The sequence below is a fragment of the Natrix helvetica genome (genome assembly GCF_964273705.1).
Source record: "Natrix helvetica genome assembly, chromosome: 7".
NCBI lineage: Eukaryota > Metazoa > Chordata > Lepidosauria > Squamata > Natricidae > Natrix > Natrix helvetica.
This window is the reverse complement of record NC_138558.1, coordinates 74,156,775-74,180,299: the sequence shown is the minus strand read 5'-3', so window position 1 is coordinate 74,180,299 and position 23,525 is coordinate 74,156,775. Positions and strand designations below refer to the sequence as shown.

At 44.2% G+C, this 23,525-nt stretch overlaps 1 protein-coding gene across 1 annotated transcript in view; it reads right to left on the bottom strand.

Moving 5' to 3' along the window:
- LIMCH1 (LIM and calponin homology domains 1) overlaps positions 1 to 23,525 on the bottom strand; it is a gene marked incomplete at its 5' end in the record, with an annotated part of 198,638 nt that overhangs the window by 93,946 nt on the left and 81,167 nt on the right. The gene's annotated exons all lie outside the window — the stretch shown is intronic.

Here is a 23,525-nt window from a genome sequence, read left to right as displayed (position 1 = left end):
CACTTGGAGGTTTGTCAGGAGAAATTTGTTTGTAAATTGGATGAAATTAAATTAACATTTGATCCATTTTGAAATGGCCTTCCTTCCTTCCATTCATCCATCCTCCTTCCCTTTCCTTCCCTCCCTCCATTCATTCATTCATTCATTCCCTCTCGGCTGCCTTCATTCCCTCTCTCCTTCCTTCCTTCTTTTCTTCCTTCAATCCTCCTTCCCTTCCCTCCCTCCCTTCTTTCTTTCCTTCCTTCCCTCTCTTCCTTCCTTCCTCCTTCCCTCCCCCCTTTCTTTCATTCCTTCCATCCTCCTTACCTTTTCTTCCCTCCCTCCCTCTATTCATTCATTCCCTCTCTTTCCTTCCTTCCCTCTCTTTCCTTTCTCCTACCTACTCCCTTCCTTCCTTCCTTCCCTCCCTCCCTCCCTCCATTCATTCATTCATTCCCTCTCGGTTGCCTTCATTCCCTCTCTCCTTCCTTCCTTCTTTTCTTCCTTCAATCCTCCTTCCCTTCCCTCCCTCCCTTCTTTCTTTCCTTCCTTCCCTCTCTTCCTTCCTTCCTCCTTCCCTCCCCCCTTTCTTTCCTTCCTTCCATCCTCCTTACCTTTTCTTCCCTCCCTCCCTCCATTCATTCATTCCCTCTCTTTCCTTCCCTCTCTCTTTCCTTTCCCCTGCCTACTCCCTTCCTTCCTTCCCTCCCTCCATTCATTCATTCCCTCTGTTTCCTTCATTCCCTATCCTTCCTTCTTTCCTTTCTTCAATCCTCCTTCCCTTCCCTCCTCCCTTCTTTTTCTTTCCTTCTTTCCCTCTCTCCTTCCTCCTTCCCTCCCTCCTTTCTTTCCTTCCTTCCTTCCTTCCTTCCATCCTCCTTCCCTTTTCTTCCCTCCCTCCCTCCATTCATTCATGCATTCATTCCCTCTCTCTTTTCTTGCTTCCCTCTCTCCTTCCTTTCCCCTACCTACTCCCTTCCTTCCTCCTTCCCTCCCTCCCTCCCTTCTTTCAATAGCAGAGTTGGAAGGGACTTTGGAGGTCTTCTAGTCCAACGCCTTGCCTAGGCAGGAAACCCTATACCGTTTCAGACAAATGGCTATCCAACATCTTCTTAAAGACTTCCAGTGTTTAAGTGTTGGCTATTCCAGTGGAGTGTTGGCTATTCCTGCCAGCTTGGTGTCATCTGCAAATTTGATGAGTTCCCCATTTATTCCCTCATCCAAATCATTGATGAAGATGTTGAAGAGTACAGGGCCTAAAACAGAGCCTTGGGGTACTCCACTGCATACTTCCCTCCATGTAGATGCAGTTCCATTGAGAACTACACGTTGAGTGTGGTTGGTCAGCCAGTTACGAATCCATCTGGTGGTGATGCTGTCTAACCCACATTCTTCTACTTTATCTAGTAGTAGGTCATGGTCTACCTTATCAAAAGCCTTACTGAAGTCCACGTAAACTATATCGACGGCATTCCTCTGGTCCACTAATTTTGTCACTTTGTCAAAGAATGCAATAAGATTAGTCTTTCTTTCCTTCCTTTCTTCTCTCCCTCCCTGTACTTCATTGGGCAAATGAAGGTGGAACTTTCTTGGAACTGCTGAAAGGACTGTGTTGTAGACAGGAGATAGGAGGCGTCATATCCCACCCCCTCTGTTGAGAGGGGACTGCTCAATCTTAATCTTTGACCCCCATCTTTCAGCAGTGTCAAGAAGGTTGCTTCTCTCCTCGATTAGTTTCCATCCATTGCTTCTTGTCCTGCCTTCAGGTGAATAGGTTGACCCCCTTCTTCTTTATGGTAACCCTTCAAATATTGGAGCACTGCTTATCATGTCACCCCTAGTCCCTCTGTTCATCACACTAGACCAGGAGGCAGCAACCTAAAACACTCAAAGAGGCTTTTCGATCCGTTTCCCACACAAAAGAAAACACAAAAACAACTAGGCGTTTTGATAGCTCAATAAATCGTCTGCTGGCAGGTATCACTCACTGGCAGTTGCGACACATATTTTGACCATCAGCTGTGCAGCGTGATTTCTAGCGAATATAAATTGTGTGCCACAGCTGATTGTTGCACAGCTAATCGTCGGAAGTACTGGTTCGCCCGAACTGGGAGCATTTTTTACTACTGGTTTGGGCGAACCGGCCTGAATCAGTAGCATTTCACCCATGGCTGAAGCCTATAGACAAGGATCTAGTCAATTAACATCACTAAATTGGCACTAGATAAGAGCCCTGTGAGGGTGTCTCTCTCTCTCCCTGTGTGTGCTTCCCTGCTGTAGTTGATGATTGATTGCCTGACTTTGCCTAGTACATGTATGTATATATTCCTTGTGGATAAACCACTATTTGAAAGACAAACCTCTGTTTACTGTATTTTGCTCCTGGATTGTCTCCAAATAGTCACACTGTACGCACTCTGATCTGGAGCTTTCACAATCAGGAGGCTGTGAGTTCAATCCTAGGTAGTGTTCTATCTTGCGGAGAACACAGGTGGACAAATGGAGGCGAGCCAGGACTTAACAGAATGCTAACAATTTATTGCTAACAGGTTGCCAACGCGGCAATTCACAATACACGCGCTTCGCTAACAGGCAACAGCTGAGCTCTGCTCTGACAGCCTTTATATATGCCGCTGTCAGAGCAGTCAGCCAATCAGCGCTTAGCACAGCGCCCCCTAGTGCAGCGGACCAGAGGGAAAACTATATACATAACAGGTAGAGGCAGATATTTCTCTCTCTGGGCACAATGAGAATATATCTGCTGAAAAAAACCTCCGCATTGGCAACAGGAAGGGCATCCGGCCATTAAACAGTCTTTTAGCTCCATTCAGTTGCCCAGACTCCACCCCAAAAGGGATTATGGGGTCGTTAAATGATGATGATAATACCTAGCTTAATCCAGAAAATTCTTAAAGGGAATATAAAGAGAAAACCAGATAGTTTTCTTTTTGGGTTTAATGGAAAAAGACCTGGGGGAAAAATCGGAACTTTGATGTTATATATGCTGACAGCAGCAAGAATACTTTACACACAGAAATGTCTGGTTTTGGGGTTTATTTTTTTCCTGAGACCACCACTGAACGAGGAAAATCTAAAAGACAAAGGAATCCCTCCATGCTATTTCCAGATCACGGACATTATCTTCCCCCTGTTTTTTGCGCTGCAGTTGAAAAGTTACAGGAAGAAACCAACTTTTCAACATGAAAGACATGAACGAAATGTTTAAGAGCTAAATGGCCCGCCAGCTGGCAAGTCGTAGCAAACCTCTCGTAAACAAGGGGCTGCTTCTCCATGCAAGGCCATCCATCATTCTCTCTCTCTCTTCCCCCTCCTTTCTCTTTCCTTCTTTTGCTCTTTTCCTCTGGTGTCAAATGAAGCGATGCTATCTTTCATGTCAAGCCCATCCAGAGTAACCACCGGTCCTTCCCAGCGGCCAGCGTAAACATTGAGATGAAGAGACGGTCATGGCCCAATGACCACCGAGCAAGAGATGGTCAACGGGTTGTCCTGTGAGCTGAAAAGCCCAGCGATGGAGAGAAGAAGGGGCCGGCGGCAGCCATGAGGGGGCCTGCCCCTTTGGTTGCTATTCCCCAAAGCAAATAACCAAAGAGCTGGAGGCTGCTGGGAGCCTTCGTGCCTTCTGAAGTTCACGGCCTCCTCAAAGGAAGAGCAACAAATGCCTTTCCTCTTTTTAAAATTAAACATCCACTTCTCGCCTGCCAAAGGACACATTTCAAAAAAACTCTGAAAGTCTAGCTCGCTTTCTCGACCCAAACGCAAAGACCTGTTGCGTTGGTGGAGATACTACGGGCTAAATGGTTGGGATTCACGGCCTTGAGATTATCCTGCTGTGATGGAAAATAAAGGCGGTAAGCAAAATCCTTATGTCAACTTCAGGGTCACACACACACACACACACACACACCAGACAACGAGGGTGGTGGAGTAGTGAAGGCCATGGACTACAAGGAGACCCAGATTGGAGTTCTCGGAGTGATTTTGGATCAGTCCCTTTCTTTAAGCCCTAGGTTGGAGAGGCAAAAGCAGAGATGGGTTGCTCCCGGTTCAGCCCGGTTTGGCTGAACCGGTAGTAGGGGGCGGCGGGAGGCTCTGCTCACCCGCCCGGACGCTTCTGTGCATGCGCAGAAGTGTTGCACCCACGAGCACGAGTGAAACGGTAGTAAACCGATTAGTAACCCACCACTGGGCAAAAGGCTACATCGGAGATGTCAAACTCAAGGACCGCGGGCCAGATGCGCCATGCAGGGTTCTTAAACATGGCCCACCGGGCTAGCTGGAAATATCAAAGGACCAAAGGCTGCCCCCGCCAGCCAAAATATCAAAGGACTGGTCCGTTTTCGGCCTCTAACGCCTCCTGCAGCACTCTGCTGGACAAAAATGGGGAAAAGGAGGCCCCACAAGGCCCATGTTTGGCCTCCCCAGCCTCCAGCGGCAGTCTGCCAGACAAAAAACGGAGGCCTCGCGCACCCCGTTTTGGCCATCAAGTGGTGCAAGAGGCCGTTCAGGCTCAATACGGGCCTTGCATGGACAGCAGGGTGCTGCTGGAGGTATGCGTCCCAACTCCCCCTCCCCACTCCCATTGAAGAACTACAATGCTGATCTGGCCCTCAAAGAAATCCAGTATGACACCCTTAGTCTACATCTACCAACCTGACGTAGACCGCCATGACAGATTAAGGTTCATAACATTTGGTGGCAGAATAACAGAGTTGGAAGGGATTCTCTCCCTTTACTGTCATAGATTTGAGTCAGCTGCCCTACGTCGTCTTTTTCAGTGCTGTTGTAATATCGGTCACTAAATGAACTGTTGTAAGTTGAGGACTACCAATTTTTTTCCAAACCTATTCCCAAGTTTGAATGTGTACTTTCCTGGATTATTTAATGCAAATTCTAACAGTTTTATTAACAGATATTAGAAGGTGTATTATAGGGGGAGGGGAAGTGTGTATAAAAATGTTTGGCTATAAGATGGCTCACCCAAAGACCATAGATTAGATTAATTACTAAATTAATTACTAAATTAGTATGAATGTTATGGAGAGGGGAATCAATCTCTTTTTTTTGGACTCTTGTGATCAACATCGATCAGTTTAGTTAACATTCTCTTAAACCAATGGTTTGTTTTCCCCCCTTTGTTTTAGTGGGCTTTCTTTTTTCTTTTATTTCTTTTTCTATTGTAAATAACAACAACAACAACAACAACAACAACGAGGGCTGAAGTGTACAGTTTATTGATATTGCTGTTCCTGGAGATGCCAGAGTCAAAGAAAAAAAACTAGAAAAAATCACGAAATACTATGACCTGCCCATCGAAACTACACGGTTATGGATGAAACATGTAACAGGGATACCCATTGTCATAGGGGCATTTGGCACCATGTCCAAGAATTTTACAAGATACATCCACAAATTGCAGCTTCCTGCAATCACTCCAGCGGAACTGCAAAAAACTGTGCTACTCGGAACATCTTATATTTTAAGAAGGTACTTGGTTAATACTTAGGACTCTGGCAGCACACCGTATCAACCCTTAGCACCAGTCACTGGTATTTGTAATGCATTTTTGAATGTTCAGTTGGCTGAGTTTCATGTTTAATGAATGTAATATAATGAATATAATATGATATGATATGATATTAATTATATATTATATTATATTATATTATATTATATTATATTATATTATATTATATTATATTATATTATATTATATTATATTATATTATTATAATAAATACGATACAATACAATACAATACAATACATAATTTAATAGTAGTAGTAGTTGTTAGTAATAGTAGTAGTAGTAGTATCCAAACATAAAGTGGAAAAGGTTACCGAAAATGAGATGGTGAAGATCTTGTGGGACTTTCGAATACAGATGGATCATCATTTGGAAAACAAAACACCGGATATCACAGTTGTAGAGGGCCGAAATGTACAATTTATTGACATAGCAGTACCAGGAGATGCCAGAATCAAAGAAAAAGAACTGGGAAAAATCACAAAAAGCGCAACCTGCCCATTGAAACTACCCGATTATGGATGAAACATGTAACAGAGATACCCATTGTCATCGGGGCATTTGGTAACATGTCCAAGAATTTTATAAAAGACATCAAGAAATTGCAGCTTCCTGCAATAACACCAGCGGAACTGCAAAAAAATGTGCTACTTGGAGCATTGTACACCTTAAGGAGGTCCTTGGTTGATACCTGGGACACTGGCAGCAACCCCTATCAACCATCAGCGCCAGTCAATGATACTTGCGATGCATTTTTGAATGTTCAGTTGACTGAGTTTCATGTTTAATGAATAAAGTATATAATAATAATAATAACCATCATCATCATCAAATGACAAAGGAAGAACATTTCAGTTACATAAAGTAAGATGAGTGTTACATAGTTTACAGGTAGTCCTCGACTTACAACAGTTCATTTAGAGACGGTACAAAATTACAACAGCACTGAAAAAGACGACTTAGGACCATTTTCCCCACTTATGACCATTGTAGCATCCCCGTCGTCATGTGACCAAAATTCAGGTCACTTGGCAACCGACTTGCATTAATGGCGTCTGCAGAGTGTGAACAACCGTGCTACGAACTTAACAACTGTTAAGTGATTCACTTAACCACTGTGGTAACAACCATCATAAAGAGGGGCAAAATTAACCACCGTCCCACTTAGCAACAGAAGTTTTGGGCTCAGCTGTGGTGGTAGGTCGATGGGTACCTCTATGCTAGCATCATCAAAATCATTATTATCTCTGCCTTGCATCTGCCAACATTTATTAATAAAAATAATAAATGTCTGTCTATCTACTGTTTCCCCGAAAATAAGACAGGGTCTTATTTTCTTTTGACCCCCGAAATACGCACTTGGCCTTATTTTCGGGGAGATCTTATTATTTTTGAGGTGCAGGAGATGGCAAGCGTGGTCACCTCATGGCTGCTGCTGTGTTGTAATATTTTTGGGGAGGTCTTATTTTAGTGCATGTGCTTAAAAGCCCAATTGGGCTTAATATCCGGGGAGGTCTTACTTTTGGGGAAACAGGGTATCATCTATTTATCATCTATCTATCTGTCTGCCTGTCTGTCTGTAATCTATCTATCTGTCTGTCTATCTATCTATCTGTCTGTCTATCTATCATCTATATCATCTATAATCTGTCTGTCTGTCTGTCTATCATCTGTCTGTCTGTCTGTCATCTATCTTTCATCTATGTATCATCTGTCTATCATCTATATCATCTGTCTATCTATCATGCATCCATCTATTTATCTTTGTCTGTCTGTCTGTCTGTCTATCTATCTATCTATCTATCTATCTATCTATCTATCTATCTATCATCTATCTATCTATCTATCTATTTATCTATCTATCTATCTATCTATCTGGCTTTCTCTATCTATCATCTATCTATCTATCTATCTATCATCTATCTATCTATCTATCTATCTATCTATCATCTATCTATCTATCTATCTATCTATCTATCTGGCTTTCTCTATCTATCTATCATCTATCTATCTATCTATCTATCTATCTATCTATCTATCTATCTATCTATCTATCTATCTATCTATCTATCGATCTTGCTTTCTCTATCTATCTATCTATCATCTATCTATCTATCTATCTATCTATCTATCTATCTATCTATCTATCATCTATCTATCTATCTATCTATCTATCTATCTATCTATCTATCTGGCTTTCTCTATCTATCATCTATCTATCTATCTATCTATCTATCTATCTATCTATCTATCTATCTATCTATCTATCATCTATCTATCTATCTATCATCTATCTATCTGGCTTTCTCTATCTATCTACCTACCTACCTACCTACCTACCTACCTACCTACCTATTAATAACAACATAGACTAATCCATATGTATGTATATATGTATGAAAAGGGGTGGGACTTCCTGTATTCTCAATAGTATATTTTCCCACAATGAAACAGCAACCTAATCTTCTCCCATGGCATTCTTTCCAAAATATGTCCCAATTTTCTGCTAAGCCTTTAATCTAACGGCTATTTTAAAGCCTGCACTGTAAGGAATAAATCTTTCTATGTCCCTTTAAAAACAACAAGCATAAAACTCCCAGCGTCATATATAAAAAATACAGATGAATTGGTGATTTATTCCCCGATCCAGATCTTTTCAAGTATTTTTACTCAACAGCTTTGTTTACCTAAGCTTTACCCCATGGCTCAGGCATTGCGAGTTTTGGCTATTACCTCTGATTTTTGGTTTTTTACAAAAAGTTTTCGAGGAAAAACATTCCGGATCCATACAGATTTTATCTTAGGAACTCAACTAAAGGGCTGTTAAGAATCAAATCCAGAATCTCTCCATGAAAAACCAGAGACTGTGAAATTAAAATGAGCAAAAAAGGATGGCCTCTGGATTTAGCCCCCATTCACAAACCAAGAACTACACCGTTGCAGTCAAAGCAAATAGTGGTTAATAGCGGCAGCAAATGTACAGGCAGTCCTTGACTTACGACAGTTCACTTAGTGACCGATCAAAGTTTCCTCTGATCCCCCGTTACAACCTTTTCTGACAAGCAAAGCCACGGGAAAGCCAGATTCCCTTGCCAACGGTGGCAAGAAAGGTTGTTAAAATAGGGGGACAGCTCCCTTAGCCAATGTCTCCCTTAGCAATGTAAGTGTTGGCCTCGATTGTAGGCCGAAAGTCGAAGACTACAGGCACGGCGGCGCAGTGGTGAGAGAGCAGCACTGCAGGCTACTTCTGCTGACTGCCAGCTGACTGCAATTTAGCAGTTCAAATCCCACCAGGCTGAAGGTTCACTCAGCCTCCCATCCTTCCGAGGAGGGTAAAATGAGGACCCAGATTGTTGGGGGCAAGAGGCTGACTGTGTAAACCGCTTAGAGAGGGCTGGAAATGTCTGTGAAGCGGTATATAAGTCTAAGTGTATTGCTATTGGTTGCTTGCTTGCGTCCTTCCGTCCTTCCGTCCTTCCTTCCTTCCTTCTCAGTAGTTAGAATGCAGTATTGCAGGCTAACTCTGCCCACTGCCAGTAGTTCAATCCTGACCTGCTCAAGGTTAACACAGCCTTCCGTCCTTCCGAGGTGGGTAAAATGAGGACACAGATTGTTGGGGGCAAGAGGCCGACTCTGTAAACTGCTTAGAGAGGACTATAAAGCTCTGTGAAGCGGTAGATAAGTCTAAGTGCTATTGCTATTCCTTCCTTCCTTCCTTCCTTCCCAGTAATTAGAATACAGTATTGCAGGCTGACTCTGCCCACTGCCAGTAGTTCAATCCTGACCTGCTCAAGGTTAACTCAGCCTTCCGTCCTTCTGAGGTGGGTAAAATGAGGACCCAGATTGTTGGGGCCAGAGGCTGACTCTGCAAACCGCTTAGAGAGGGCTGTAAAAGCACTGTAAAGCGGTATATAAGTCTAGGTGCTATTGCTATTACTATACACTAATCCTCGGACTATCCAGAGAAGGAGCTGACCGAATAATCCTTTTAATCAGTAGTAGTTTAAGAACAAAGGCAGGACTTGCAACCGCTCAAGCTGAACACTGCATAGCATTTTCAGTTATTATTTTTGGTAATAACTACAGTTCCCAATCAGATGTTTTTCTTCACCGAACTCTTCCTGTGAGCTCAAGTGCCAAAACGATTGGGATAAATCACCGTGAGTTGTTTATCCTTCAACTGTTTATTGCTTGCCACGGAGAGCTTTCTTTTCTGTCCAGATTGCTGAGCTACGGAGCCTTGTTTATCTAAACAAATGCTTCAGATTGAATTCTGCCTAATAATTTAAGCCCCGGCAATTTGCGGAACTAAATATTGTTATGGCGGGTTGCAGAGTTGCCTGGATATTTAAAAAAAGAAAATAGCATCGGGGTTTCTATTCACCCTTCTGAGTCCTTTCCCAAGATAGGCAAATGTAGTTGTTTAACCAGACTAATGGTATTGTTGCAGGATGTACTGTATTTTCCGGAGTATAAGACACACCTTTTACCCCCTAAAAGAGGGTGAAAATGTGGGTGCGTCTTATACACTGAATGTAGCCCACCCACCCACTGTCCCCCACCCTTTGGCCTCTGCCTTCCATCAATTTACCTCCTTGCAGCAAACGGGGAAAATGGGGCTTGCGGAGGCTGCAATAGGCTATGGCAATCCCTGCAGCCTGAAGCAGCTGATGATCGGAGTGCGCTTAAACTGAAAGTGAAACTTGTTATTTGTTCCAGGAGGCAGAATTTTTTTTCTTGTGCTAATCAGGCTGTTTGCTGCAAGGAGGTAAGTCAATAACTATAAATGCCTATAGAAGGTTCAAATTATTAGACTTATTTTTTAAAGACTGCTTTATTATTGTTCTAGACAACTTAACAAAGCAAAAAGCTTTTTAAAATAAATGCTTGAACTGAAGAGGCCCCGTGCTATTGTATCTTCTTTTAAATAGCAGAGAGTAACTATACTTCCAGAAAGCTCATCAATTTTAACAGCATCTGTACAAGTATAGTCTGAAATGTAACACCACAAACAGTGTATATCATCTGTACTGTTTGTTGCAAGGAGGCAAATTGCTGGGAGGCAGGTTTCTTCCCCCTTGTTTTCCTCCCCAAAAGCTATGTGCGTCTTATACTTCGGAGAGTCTTATACTCTGAAAAATACGGTAAGCTGTTCTGAGTAAAGCTGCCTTTTTGCAATTGACTGATGGCGAATTTGCCAATGCCAGTGGTGTTTGTTTATTTATTTATTATATTTATTTTAGAAAATTGCTAATGCTGCTTACACGAATATAAGGTGGCTTACACAAATATAAAAACATTATAGAATAAAAAATAGTAAAAGAAAATACTAAATAATAAAATAAACCCACCCACCCCGATTTAAGCGGTGTTCCGGTTGTTTTGGGGTGGCACCCAATTATTATTGCTGCCATCTTTGCTTTCTTCTGCCACAGTCGTCCTATTTCTATTTGTAGCAGGGGTGAAATCAACTTACCTTTGCTACCGATTCGGTAGCAATGAGAGCGCGCGCACACACCACCTCTGCCCAGGCGCAGGACCTCCTGTGCATGCGCAGAGTGTCAAAAACGGACGTGATGACGTCCGGGCAGGTGGACGGAGCCTGCTACGAAGCAGGCCTGCAAAGTTAAGCGAACAGCAAAGGGGACAGAATCTGCTGTGCCATGTGATTTAGATTAACTCCAAAGCAGGAAATCTTCGGAAATTCCGGTTTGCCCGAACCAGTATTATTTGTTTTTACTACCGGTTCCAGCGAACAGGTAGCATTTTTACTACCGGTTCGGGCAAACCGGTCCGAACCGGTAGCATTTCACCTCCGATATTTTGTGATTTTCCTCCAGCTATTTCTCTTCTCTTCTGCCATCTCCAAACACAGCTAATCCTCAACCACAATTGAGCCCAAAATATCCATTACTAAACGAGACAGTGGTCACGTGAGTCTTGTCCCGTTTTACAATCTTCCTTCCCTGAGTTGTTAAGTTGGTCACTGCAGTTGGCAACACGGTTATTAAACAAACCTGGCTTTCCCACCGCTTTGCCCCCACAGAAGAGGTGATCACACGTAGCCGGGACATTGCAACCGTCGTAAAGGTGAATCTGTCGCCAAGGGTCTGAATTCTGATCACGTGACCATGTGGATGCTGCAACAGTTGTAAGTGTGAAAAACGGTCACAATTCATTTTCAGTGCCGTTGCAAAGTTTGAACAGTGACTGAATAAACTGTTGTAAGTAGATAATCTGTACTCCCAGCTCCCCTTCGCCAGAATATTTTGTCTTTCTTATCATCAACTAACTGATAACCGGGCGTTGCCTGGATATTTATTTATAGGGGGGAAATGTCCGGACCAAATGTAATTTCTAATGTTGACTTTTTCCCCCTTACCAGAGGAAGCCCCCTTGTGGAGTACCGTGAGGCCGTTACCATGGCAACTCCACTGCGATGTACAGTGGAAGCCATTTTAAGGCACAACAGGCTGTATTTTAACAGAACACCTCCCCCGAGGGGTGTTAGGGGTGTCTTACCCTTGCAGTATTTGTTTCCAGAGAGTAAGTCATCTGTGTACCAAGCTTGGTTGAAATTGCTCGAGGCGTCCCAGAGTTATGCTGGTACACACACACACACACACACACACACACACACACACACTGTTACATTTGGGTTGTGTAGTGTGGCTTGTAGATGCTTGTCTGTCTGAATTCTAAAATCCCAGATTCTTCCTTTTCTATTATTTTGTCTATTTTTATTATTAATGTTTGAAAGCACATAAGGCAAAGCATACACCCACCCTTCACTCTTGGCACTGGGGGAACGTCTCTTTGTCCAAGTAGAGATTTAATGTGAACTAGGAATCCGGCTTTTGGGAACTGCCTGAATATAGTTACCAAATCCATACAAAAAATAAAAATAAATAACTCTGTGTTTTCCTTTCCTTTCGTTCTCTCTGGCGGAAATGCAATAGACACACACGAAGAAAGGATGAGACGATGCCAGAAACTCAGGAGTGGAATGAAAACATAATCTCAGGACAAGGGACTTAAAATGCAATGGGCAGAAATGTTTTCTTTGACCCCGGATCGGTCAAAATTTCAAATATGTCTCTGTTCTTCTACATCATTCCATCGCAGAATGGATGGCCCAGCTGCTCAACTCTTTGCTAGCGACTTCTGTGCACCTACATTCATTTTCACCAGCCTTTCTCCCATCAGTAATATATATAGCAGAATAACAGAGTTGGAAGGGGCCTTGGAGGTCTTCTAGCCTAACCCCGTGCTCAAGCAGGAGACCCTGGCCTATGCCATTTCAGACAGGTGACTGTCCAGTCTCTTCTTAAAAGCCTCCAGTGTTGGAGCATTCACAACTTCTGGATGCAAGTTGTCCCACTGATTCATTGTTCTCACCGTCAGCAAATTTCTCCTTACTTCTAGGTTGCTTCTCTCCTTGAATAGTTTCACTCAACAACTATGCTACTATGAGACGCTGTGGTGCAGTGGTTAGAGTGCAGTACTGCAGGCTACTTCTGCTGACTGCCAGCTGCGTGCAATTTGAATCTCTTCTTCTTCTTCTTCTTCTTCTTCTTCTTCTTCTTCTTCTTCTTCTTCTTCTTCTTCTTCTTCTTCTTCTTCTTCTTCTTCCTTCTCCTCCTCCTCCTCCTCCTCCTCCTCCTCCTCCGTTCTTCTTCTTTCTTCCTTCACTGCCTCCTCCTCTTCATCCTCCTTTGCCACAGCCATTGTGGCATTATGGTTAGAATTCAGTATTGCAGGTTAACTCTGCTGATTGCCAGCAGTTCGATCCCTACCAGCTCAAAGATTGACTCATTCTTCCATCCTTCCAAGATGGGTAAAATGAGGAGCCAGACTGTTGAGGGCCAAGAGGCTGACCCTGTAAACTGCTTAGAGAGGGCTATAAAACACCATGAAGCGGTATATACGTCTAAGTGCTTATTGTTATTGCTACTAACCTAACAACAGCAATGATTCACTTAACGACTGTGGAAAGGAAGGTAGTAAAATGGGGCAAAACTCACTCGGAAGATGTCTCACTTAGCAACATAAATTAGGGTCTCGATTGGGCTCGTAAGTCGAGAACGTCCCTGAAGCCTTCCGAAATAAAAAACGGGGTGCGGAGGGGCACTGCATCCCCCCATATGACCTCCCCACACATGGGCACATGACTCCCCGCCCTCCCCGTGCATGTGCACGCATCTCCCGCATGTACAGCAGAGACCTGAAAATCAGCTGGCTAGTGGGAGGTGCAGAGGTCTGCGCGGAGGAGCTGACGTGGCTGGCGGATGGCGTGCCCGCAGAGAGGGCTCTGTGTGTCAAGTGTGACACGCATAGATCCATCATGGATCTATTTCAAGGAACAAAAAAACCCCATTATTCCTTTCATCCACCAAGCCGTCGTTCATGGGTTTCGTGCATGGAAACTTGGATGACAAATAGCTCCAACGTGGGCAAAACTCATGAATGGAGGGGCGCATGGACAGATGGCGGGTTCTCCTTCTTTTGCCAGGGAGCTAAGCCTGCAGGAAATTCTGCCCTTTTCTAACCGATGCAATTTTGCAAGATTATTTTCTAAGCTCTTCTTCATCCTAAGGCTGAGGGACAGAAAAGAGATTTTGCTCGGAGGTTATTTTCTGACCAGACTATTTTTGCTTTCAGATGCTTTCAAACAAATCGTTTGTTTCCTTGAAATTCACTCCTAAGCAACCGAACGAAGAGACAGTGGACCAAATCCAACTTTAAATCCACGGGGTTTAAGTAGGCCCACAGCCCCTCTGTGCGGCTCCAGCCATTCTCGTTTCCTCAATGCTTTGTTTGGCCTCACATTTAACTTTGCATGAAGAGTATCTTACATTCCTTCCTCGGGTACCATCGGGGTATCTTTGGAAGACATCTAATTCTTTGGCATTTTATTTTATTCCCAAGAAAAGCAAAAATCATACCGTCAGCACTTGGCAAAGGCAGAGATGGGAAAGGAAGAGAGAATGGAGAGAGAAAAAGACGACAGGAGTCTCAAAAGCTCCTGGCATTTCAGACAGAGCCTGTTTTGGGCCGCCAGCGGCCAGCAGAGCTGGTGGCAGAGTCGGACAGTGGGGAGGTTGGGGAGGAGCATGTCCTGGAGTCTGGGGAAGACTCAGACAAGGGCTCTGTGTCGGAGGCAGAGATGGGGGCTGAGGCCGTCTGGCAGTGAGCAGGTGCCTACAGAGCTAGACAGCAGTGAGGCAGAGGAACAGCTGGAGCCTGTTCCCAGTGTGCACATGCGCAGAGCTGCCAGAAGAAAAAAACAGCTCAGAAATCAGGGTCGATGTGGGAGTAAAGTCACAGGTGGAAGGTGATTGGCCCCTCCCATAGGACATAAAAGAGGAGCGAAAGGGGAGGGGGCTTTTGCAGGAAACAAATCGTTTGTTTGTTAAGATTCGTTTCAGGAGTGTGAAGATCTGTCCGTCAATCTCAGAGACTCTCTGCCCAGTCTTTCCATGCACAGCACCTCATTTGGGAAAATATTCACATGGCAGCTTTCCAAGCTAGATAAGGTCTGTGGTCATAAATATTCCTTTGAAAGACTGTTTGTAAGCCTTGGCTGAATGTGAAGGAGAGGAATTCACATTCGTTTAATAAAAGGGGTTTTGTCGGGACCAGGATTCTGCCTCGTGCTTTTTGGGGGAAGCCTAGGTCAAAAGAGAGCCAGGACAGACGATGCCTCCCTGAAAACCATCATTCATAAACAGAGAGGCAATCTTGGAAGGCTTCTTTCTGCTTCCAAGATACAGGCCGTCCTCAGCTTACGACCGCCGTGGGGCCCAACATTCCTGCTGCTCAGCGAGACGCTGGTGAAGTGAGTTTGGCCCCACACTTTTATGACTTTTCTGGCCACCATTGTTAAGTGAATCACTGCCATTCTTTAAGAGAGGACGGCTGTGAATCCAGCATCTCCTTGGACTTTGCTTGTGGGAAGGTCGCAAAAGGGGATCAAGTGACCCTAGGGTACAGCAACCGTCATAAACATGAGTCGGAATTTTGATGGCGTGAATGCGGGAATCCTGCAATGGCCATGAAGCCTGAAAAAAAGTCATAAGTTGCTTTTTTCCAGCGGCAGCGTTACTCCGAACGGTCACTAAATGAATTGCTGTAAGTTGGGGACAACCTGTATTGCATCTCCCTGGTGTCTGGCTTCCAAGTAATAGGCCCATAACAAGCAAATCTCCGGGGCAGGTAAATTCCTTTAATTGGATATATCATATTGGCACAAATATAGTGAAATCCGACACTGAAGGTACCTGAAGTTTTCACCTAATTAAAAGTTTGTCACTTTATCAAAACAATTAGTCAAGTGGTCTAATCACAGTGCTATCTGATTGTCTGGTGACATCACTCCTCCTTCCTCTGACCAGGTGTGAGAATGTCCTTGGTTCCCAAGAGAAAGTATTTTGTTTTGGCTACAAATCCTAGCTATCTCAAATCCCTCCTCCCTATCCCTCAGCTTCAGTGTGGCAGTGCTGAAACTCTCAAGATGCCTTCAGCGGGTCAGCTTCAGGGTTGACGTCTGGAGCATATTCTCCCCCTTCTTAAAACAGATTATAGGTCCTGGTTTAAAGACATCAAAAAGCCAGGAATGAAGCAAAAAGATCAAAACAGATCCTCACCGCCAATCAACATCCAGATAAGCAGAGGCGAACACCAAGATTAATACCAGAATAACAATCAAGAAGTAAACAATACCTGTAGGAGGAGTGGCAAAAAATGGAGGCGGTGTGAAAAGAGGGGTTAGCCTAGAATCTCTACGTAGCCACAAGCAAATGAAGTCCAACCTCTCTTGAATCCCATTGGACCTTATCTAACTCCAAGCAGATGCTGGCCATTAATTGAAATGGTTCCTGGGCACAGGCATGAGTAGCAATAATTTTATTTGTTTAATTGGACAAGTATTTGTTTAATTGGATTAGTAGCAACAATTTTATTTGTTTAATTGGACCTTCACATATAAACCTGTTCTTTCATATCTATCAACAGCTCAGTCAAGGAATTACCAACTCAAACCAACAAGCTAGCCATAAACAACAGCCTAATCAAGCAGCCATCAAGGACACTGCCACCAACACGAACAGGGAAATTCAGAGCAATCCCTCTTCCTTCTTGCATTGATGATGTTATCGAGGGGGGTAATGAGACGTCTCCAAGCAAAGAGCTGAGTTCCGAGAGCATCAAGGACCCCACAATTCAACCTTGAGCTACAAATATTCTCTTGTATCAGTTAACAATGTCCATATTAGCTTAGGATTTAAGACTGGCCGTTGAGAGGTGCGGTGGCCTAGAGGTTGGATTTCTTGCCTCACAATCAGGAGGCTGTGAGTTCGATCCTAGGTAGCGGCAGATATTTCTCTCTCTGGGCACAATGAGAATATATCTGCTGCGAACTCTGCATTGGAGACAGGAAGGGCTTTCGGCCAGTAAATTCTCAGCTCCATTCAGTTGCCCAGACTACACCCCAGTAAGGGATTACGGGGTTATTAAAAGTCCAAAAAGAAGAAGGAGAAGAAGAAGGAGGAGAAGGAGGAGGAGAAGGAGAAGAAGATGATGACTGGGTTTTGGGGAAGAATGGTACATTTCTAACATCCTGGCTATAATATGTTCACCCTGTTGTGGCCCGCCAGCGGCCAGCACAGCTGGCAGCAGATTCAGACAGTGAGGAGGTTGGGGAGGAAGATGGGCCAGTCCTCGGGTCTGGGGAAGGCTCTGATGAGGGCTCTGTGTCGGAGGCAGCGAGGGGACCAGAGCCGTATGCCACTTATCAGCTGCCTTCAGAGTCAGACAGCAATGAGGCAGAAGAACAGCGGGAGCCTGTTCCCAGTGTACGCATGCACAGAGTTGCCAGAAGGCAAGAACAACTAAAAAAAACAGGGTCGACTCGGGAGTAAGGCTTGGAGATGTCTGGCCCCTCCCATAAGACATAAAAGAGGAGCGAACGGAGAAGTGAGCTTTTGCAGGACGCAATTAGTTCATTCTGGTTGGTTCAAGCTTTGAAAAGTTCTGTTTGACTCTGTGCTAAATTTGACCTTGGTCTACATTTGGCAATTAGGTCTCTGGCAGCATTCCCTGGGAGATAAGATGGGTCTTTATTAACATTCCCCTGAAAGACTGGGGCAACTCGAGCAGACATCTGTTGGACTCTTCACAGACGTCTGTTGGACTCTTCACAGACTGTTTGTGAAGTCTTGAGGACTGTGAATGACTATAATTTACAACCGTATAAATAAAACTAAGGTTGTGATTTAGGTTTTCTCAGGAAGCCTAGTCAGGACTCACCCATCGGAGGCATGGTGTAAAAACACCAAACATGAATCTGATCAATTCTCAGATCAGGAGCAAATAAGTGCCACCGGATCTTTCAGCTGTCTCCATCACTCCAAATTAAGCTTTCTCTTGGTTGGAGAATTAGTTTCAGGAGCCAGTAAGGAATGGAGCTTATACCTCTTCTACCCAGAGATCAAATTAATGCCTTGGTAAGGCCACACTTGGAATATTGCATCTAGTTGTGGTCACTATGATATAAGAAAAGATGTGGAGACTCTAGAAAGAGTGCAGAGAAGAGCAACAAAGATGATTAGGGGACTGGAGGCGAAAACATATGAAGAACGGTTGCAGGAACTGGGTATGTCTACTTTGATGAAAAGAAGGACTAGGGGAGACATGATAGCAGTCTTCCAATATCTCGGGGGTTGCCACAAAGAAGATTTGGGGGTCAAGCTATTCTCCAAAGCACCTGAAGGCAGGACAAGAAGCAATGGGTGGAAACTAATCAAGGAGAGAAGCAACTTAGAACTGAGGAGACATTTCCTGACAGAACAATTTATCAGTGGAACAGCTTGCCTCCAGAAGGTGTGAATGCTCCAACACTGGAAATTTTTAAGAAGATGTTGGATAGCCATTTGTCTGAAGTGGTGTAGGGTTTCCTGCCTAAGCAGGGGGTTGGATTAGAAGACCTCCAAGGTCCCTTCAAATTCTGCTATTCTATTCTATTCTAAATCCCAAGCCTTCTTCATTTCAGAAACACAATGGAGAGGATAGAATTGGCTATTGGCGATATTTTTTTAAAAAGTAGAGAGCTGGAAACCTTTGCCTATTGAAATCTATTCAGAAACAGGGCCGGTCTCGGGCTTTGTACTAATGTACCTGAAAAGATAAGATATTATTATTGAGGAAACAGCGTGGCACCACGCAGAGATGAATTTGGACAATTATAAAAGAAGAACAAGGCGATAATAAATGTGGTGTTTTTATCTTTCTAAAGCAAATGCGCTGTCACAAACAGAAGCCGTATCGATAAGCCTTTTGTCGTGCAATCGTGATGTATATTTTGAACATTAATCAATCAAGGTATTTCACAATGGTGGCTCTGGTTCTTGTTTTGTTCCCCTGGGTTGACTTAGGACGACCACAACAAAGAGGACAAATACAACAGAATATTTTGTAAGGGTGCCTTTTTTGTCCTCGGTTCTTCAGGCTGAAAATAAAATCTGAACATCTGAAGGCAGAGCAAAAAGCAATGGATGGCAACTCAGCAAGGAGAGAAGCAACCTAGAACTTGTTGTGGCCCGCCAGTGGCCAAGCGGTTTTGGACAGTGAGGAGGTTGGGGAGGAACTTGGACCAATCCTCGGGTCTGGGGAAGGCTCGGATGAGGGCTCTGTGTCGGAGGCAGAGAGGGGGCCAGGGCCGTCTGACAGTTATCAGCTGCCTTCAGAGTCAGACATCAGTGAGGCAGAAGAACAGCTGGAGCCTGTTCCCAGGGTGTGCATGCACAGAGTTGCCAGACGAAGGGAACAGCTAAACAACGGGCTGACTTGGGAGTAAGGCCACAGGTGGACGATGAATGACCCCTCCCAGAGGAAATAAAAGAAGAGCGAAAGGGGAGTGGAGTTTGCAGGAGACCATTAGTTCGCTTAATTGGTTCTTGACTCTCTGAGATTCCTTCCCAAGTTCTGCAGATCTCGGCCTGGCAGCTCTCCAAGCCAGATAAGGTCTGTGACCGTAAATCCTCCCTTGAAAGACTTTGCTGGATGTGAAGGAGCAGAATTCACAGTACATTAATAAAAGGGTTTTTTTGTTGGGACAAGGAGTTTGCTTCAGGCTCTTGGGAAGCCTCGGTCAGAACAGAACTAAGGAGAAACTTCCTGGCAGTGAGAACAATTAATCAGAGGAACAACTTGCCACCAGAGGCTGTGGGTGCTCTATCACTGGAGGTTTTAAAGAAGATCTTGGGCAGCCATTTGTCTGAATGGTAGAGGGTCTCCTGCTTGAAAAGAAGATTAGACTACAAGACTCCTGAGAGACTTCCCAAGTCTGCTTTTCTATAATGGTTGTCTTCGACTTTCAACCGTTCATTTAGTGACTGTTTACAGAGGCACTGAAAAAAGTCACATATGACCCTTTTTCTCACCTGATCAATATTCAGTTGCTTGGCCATTGGTTCATACTTATGACCGTTGCCGAGTCCCAAGGTCATATAAGCCCCTTTTGCAACTTTCAGATAAACGAAGTCGGTAAGGAAGCCAGATTCCCTTAATAACCAGGTTACTGACAGGAGTGGGATTCAGCCGGTTCGGGAGAAGTTCCGGTGAGCATTTGGCCCCGCCCACCCACCCCTGCGCTTTCCTATATTTTCCTGTCAGCTGATTCGTGCAACACAGAGGATTGCCGTGAGTCAGCTGTTTTACTCACAGGCGCTGACATAGAAGGTAAATTTTGAAGCTTAAAAAGGTGATTTTTTTGTATGCTGCATACACTCACCGAACCGGTTGTTAAACTGGTTACATCCCACCACTGGTTACTGACTTATCAAGTGCAGTGATTCACTTAGCAACGGCAACAGAAAGGATTTAAAATGGGGCAAAACTGACTTGACCAATGTGCTCACTTAACAACAGAAATATGGGGTTCAATTCTGGCCATATTCTGCTTCCAGAATCATTTTTGAAAAGTACCATAGTTTTCAGAGTATAAGATGCTCCGAAGTATAAGACGCACCTAGCTTTTGGGGAGGTAAACAAGAAAAAAAAATCTACCTCTGCCTCCCAGCAATTTGCCTCCTTGCAGCAAACAGAAAAGAGCCTGTTTCAGTTTCAGTTTAGCCTGATTAGCACAAAGGGGGGGGGGGAATCTGCCTCTGCCTCCCAGCAATTTGCCTCCTTGCAGCAAACAGAAAAGAGCCTGTTTCAGTTTCAGTTTAGCCTGATTAGCACAAAGGGGGGGGGGGGGGAATCTGCCTCTGCCTCCCAGCAATTTGCCTCCTTGCAGCAAACAGTGTGTTTCAGTTTCAATTTCAGCACAGCCTGATTAGCACAAGCAGCTGAATTGTCGGTTGGATCAGCCTTCCGACCATCAGCCGTTTCAGGATTACCATAGCCCATTGCTGCCTCCACACACTCCATTTTCAGCCTCTACGCACCCCTTTTTCAGGCTCTGCACGCCCCATTTTCCTCCCGTTCTGGGTGGCGAGGATCGGAAATGGGTGGAAAATGGGGCGTGCAGAGGCGGCAACAGGCAATGGCAATCCCTGCAGCCTGAAACAGCTGATGGTCGGGAGGCCGATCCAACCGACAATCAGCTACTCGTGCTAATCAAGCTGTGCTGAAGCTGAAACTGAAACAAGCTGTTTGCTGTTTGCTGCAAGGAGGCAAATTGCTGGGAATCAGAGGCCAAAGAGTGGGGGGCTGGCGGGTGGACGGGAGTACATTTGGTGTATAAGACGTGCCCAAATTTTCACCCTCTTTTAGGGGGTGGGGGAAGTGCGTCTTATACGCTGAAAAATATGGTAGATTTTCCGGTCGTACACACTAAAATTGTCGGTTAGAAACGTGCTCTTCTCCATCAACCCAAGCTGAATATTTTTAGTTCTCTAGAAGAGGATAAAACACAAGGTTTATCTTCTGCCCCATAAACCTGCCGATTTCCCCAAACAAGACTGAATTTCTTTTCCTCTCGTCAAATGCCATTTCCTTAAATTTGTCTATGGGCGAGACACAAAAGCATCTGCTGACTTTAGCAGCTGGTTTTAAGTCTTCCGAGATAACAAAGAAAGGGGGGAGGTGGAAATAACGGGTTTTGTTTTTTTTAAATACCGTGTTATTTTCAACCGATTGTTATTTTAATCATTTTTTTAAAAAAAGAATGAGACTGAACAGGGAAAAGATCCTGCTTGCAGTTTCTTTGTTCTTTAATAGCCATATTTTTTTTAAAAAATGATATGAAAAAAAGGGTTTTGGGGGACAGGATGGAAAATGAATCTGTTGAATCGCAGAAAGTTTTGAGTAGGAAGCGAGCAGGCACTAAACGAAGCTCTCTTAGGTGGTCCTTATGAACAGAATTGAGCCCAACATTTCTGTGGTTCAGTGAGAAATCTATTAAGCCAGAAATTCATTTTGCAACCTTTCCTGCCACCATTATTAAGCGAATCACTGCGGTTGATAAGTTAATCGCTCCCACGGTTAAGCGAATGGGTTTCCCCATTGACTTTGCTTTTCAGTAGGTCGCAAAAGGGGATCGCGTGTCCCCAGGACACTGCAACTGTCATAACTGTGAGTCAGTTGCCAAGCATCCGAAGTTGGATCACCGGATCACGGGGATGCTGCAAAGGTCGTAACTGTGAAAAATGGCCGTTGTAACTTTGAACGGTCACTAAATGAACTGTTGTAAGTCAAGGGCCACTGTTCTTAGCAACCTTGAATTTGGAGATTGTTAGGAATCAAGCTTTTCAGCTTTTAATTATTTTAGAATGTACTGTACATTTATATTCTAAGAACAACAAATGAAGGGAATAGAAAAATATATAGACAGGGAAGGAAAATCATTTTGTTCCCCATAAAAGCACATTCCCATATCCTAATGATAACAACGTAGAAAACAGATATTTAATTGACCAGGTCTTATATTTTCCAAATATTTGCTCAGTAATCCATGACTGCAGATAGTCTGCAATGAGCCATATTATTATAGTAAAGTCTATTTTGGCTAAGGGATTTTGTGTAACTTCAATGGGTAACATTTGCTTTGTAGTATCTCACACCAACCCAGCTAGGTTCATTCAATGACCTATGGCCATAATGGCGAATCCACAGGAGGCACATAGAGCCCTCCTGCCAGCTAGCTGATTTTTGGGTCTCTGCCGCGCATGCACGGGGGCGGGGCACATGCATGCGTGCAAGGGGTCATGTGGGGGTGGTCCTCCCCGCCCCGTGGCCTACCTTTGATCCCAGGAGGCTGCAGGGAGGCCTGGCGGGGCCGGGGCACTTGGGGGTGGGGGAAGCATGGGGGCTGGGGGAAAGGTGTGAGGGGCGCGCTTGCGCAGGGGGGTGGGGGGCACAGCGGGGTGTTGTGCACACATTGCATTATGGGCATGCGTTTTTGGCACACGACAACAAAAAGGTTAGCCATCACTGACCTATAGTTAAATCAACCACAGCTTAAAACAGTGCAAAGATTGCAAGTCCATCTATTGTTAAGCGTTGAAAATCAGCAAAACTTCCTTCCTTGCAAAATGAGGATTAAAGGCAAGGCACTGGGTATTTCCAATGTACAATATAATTTTGCAAAATAGAAATGAGGTTGAACACTACTAATAATGGAAGGAAAGACACGGTGTAAAAAAATGAGGGGGAAGTCTTTTTGCGTGTGCGCGTGTGTGGTATGAAGGCAAAAACTGAAAGAAATTGTTATTCATTAGCAGAACAATGACTGTCCCAAATATGCCTCAAGTAATCTGCTTTAGGCTGGCATTTCCAAAACAAAAATGAAAATCCTGATTAAGTGCCAATGCCTACACCCATGCAAATTCTCCAGCAAAAAACCCTGCCAGTTGTGTAATTGTAATCCACTATAAAATGCAACGTCCCATCTTTTTCCCTGTAACATTCCGCTTGGAAAGGAGATTTAACCGATTCATTGCCTGATGTAATCTTGGATACATACACACATCACACCACAACACACAACACTGCCCAAGATC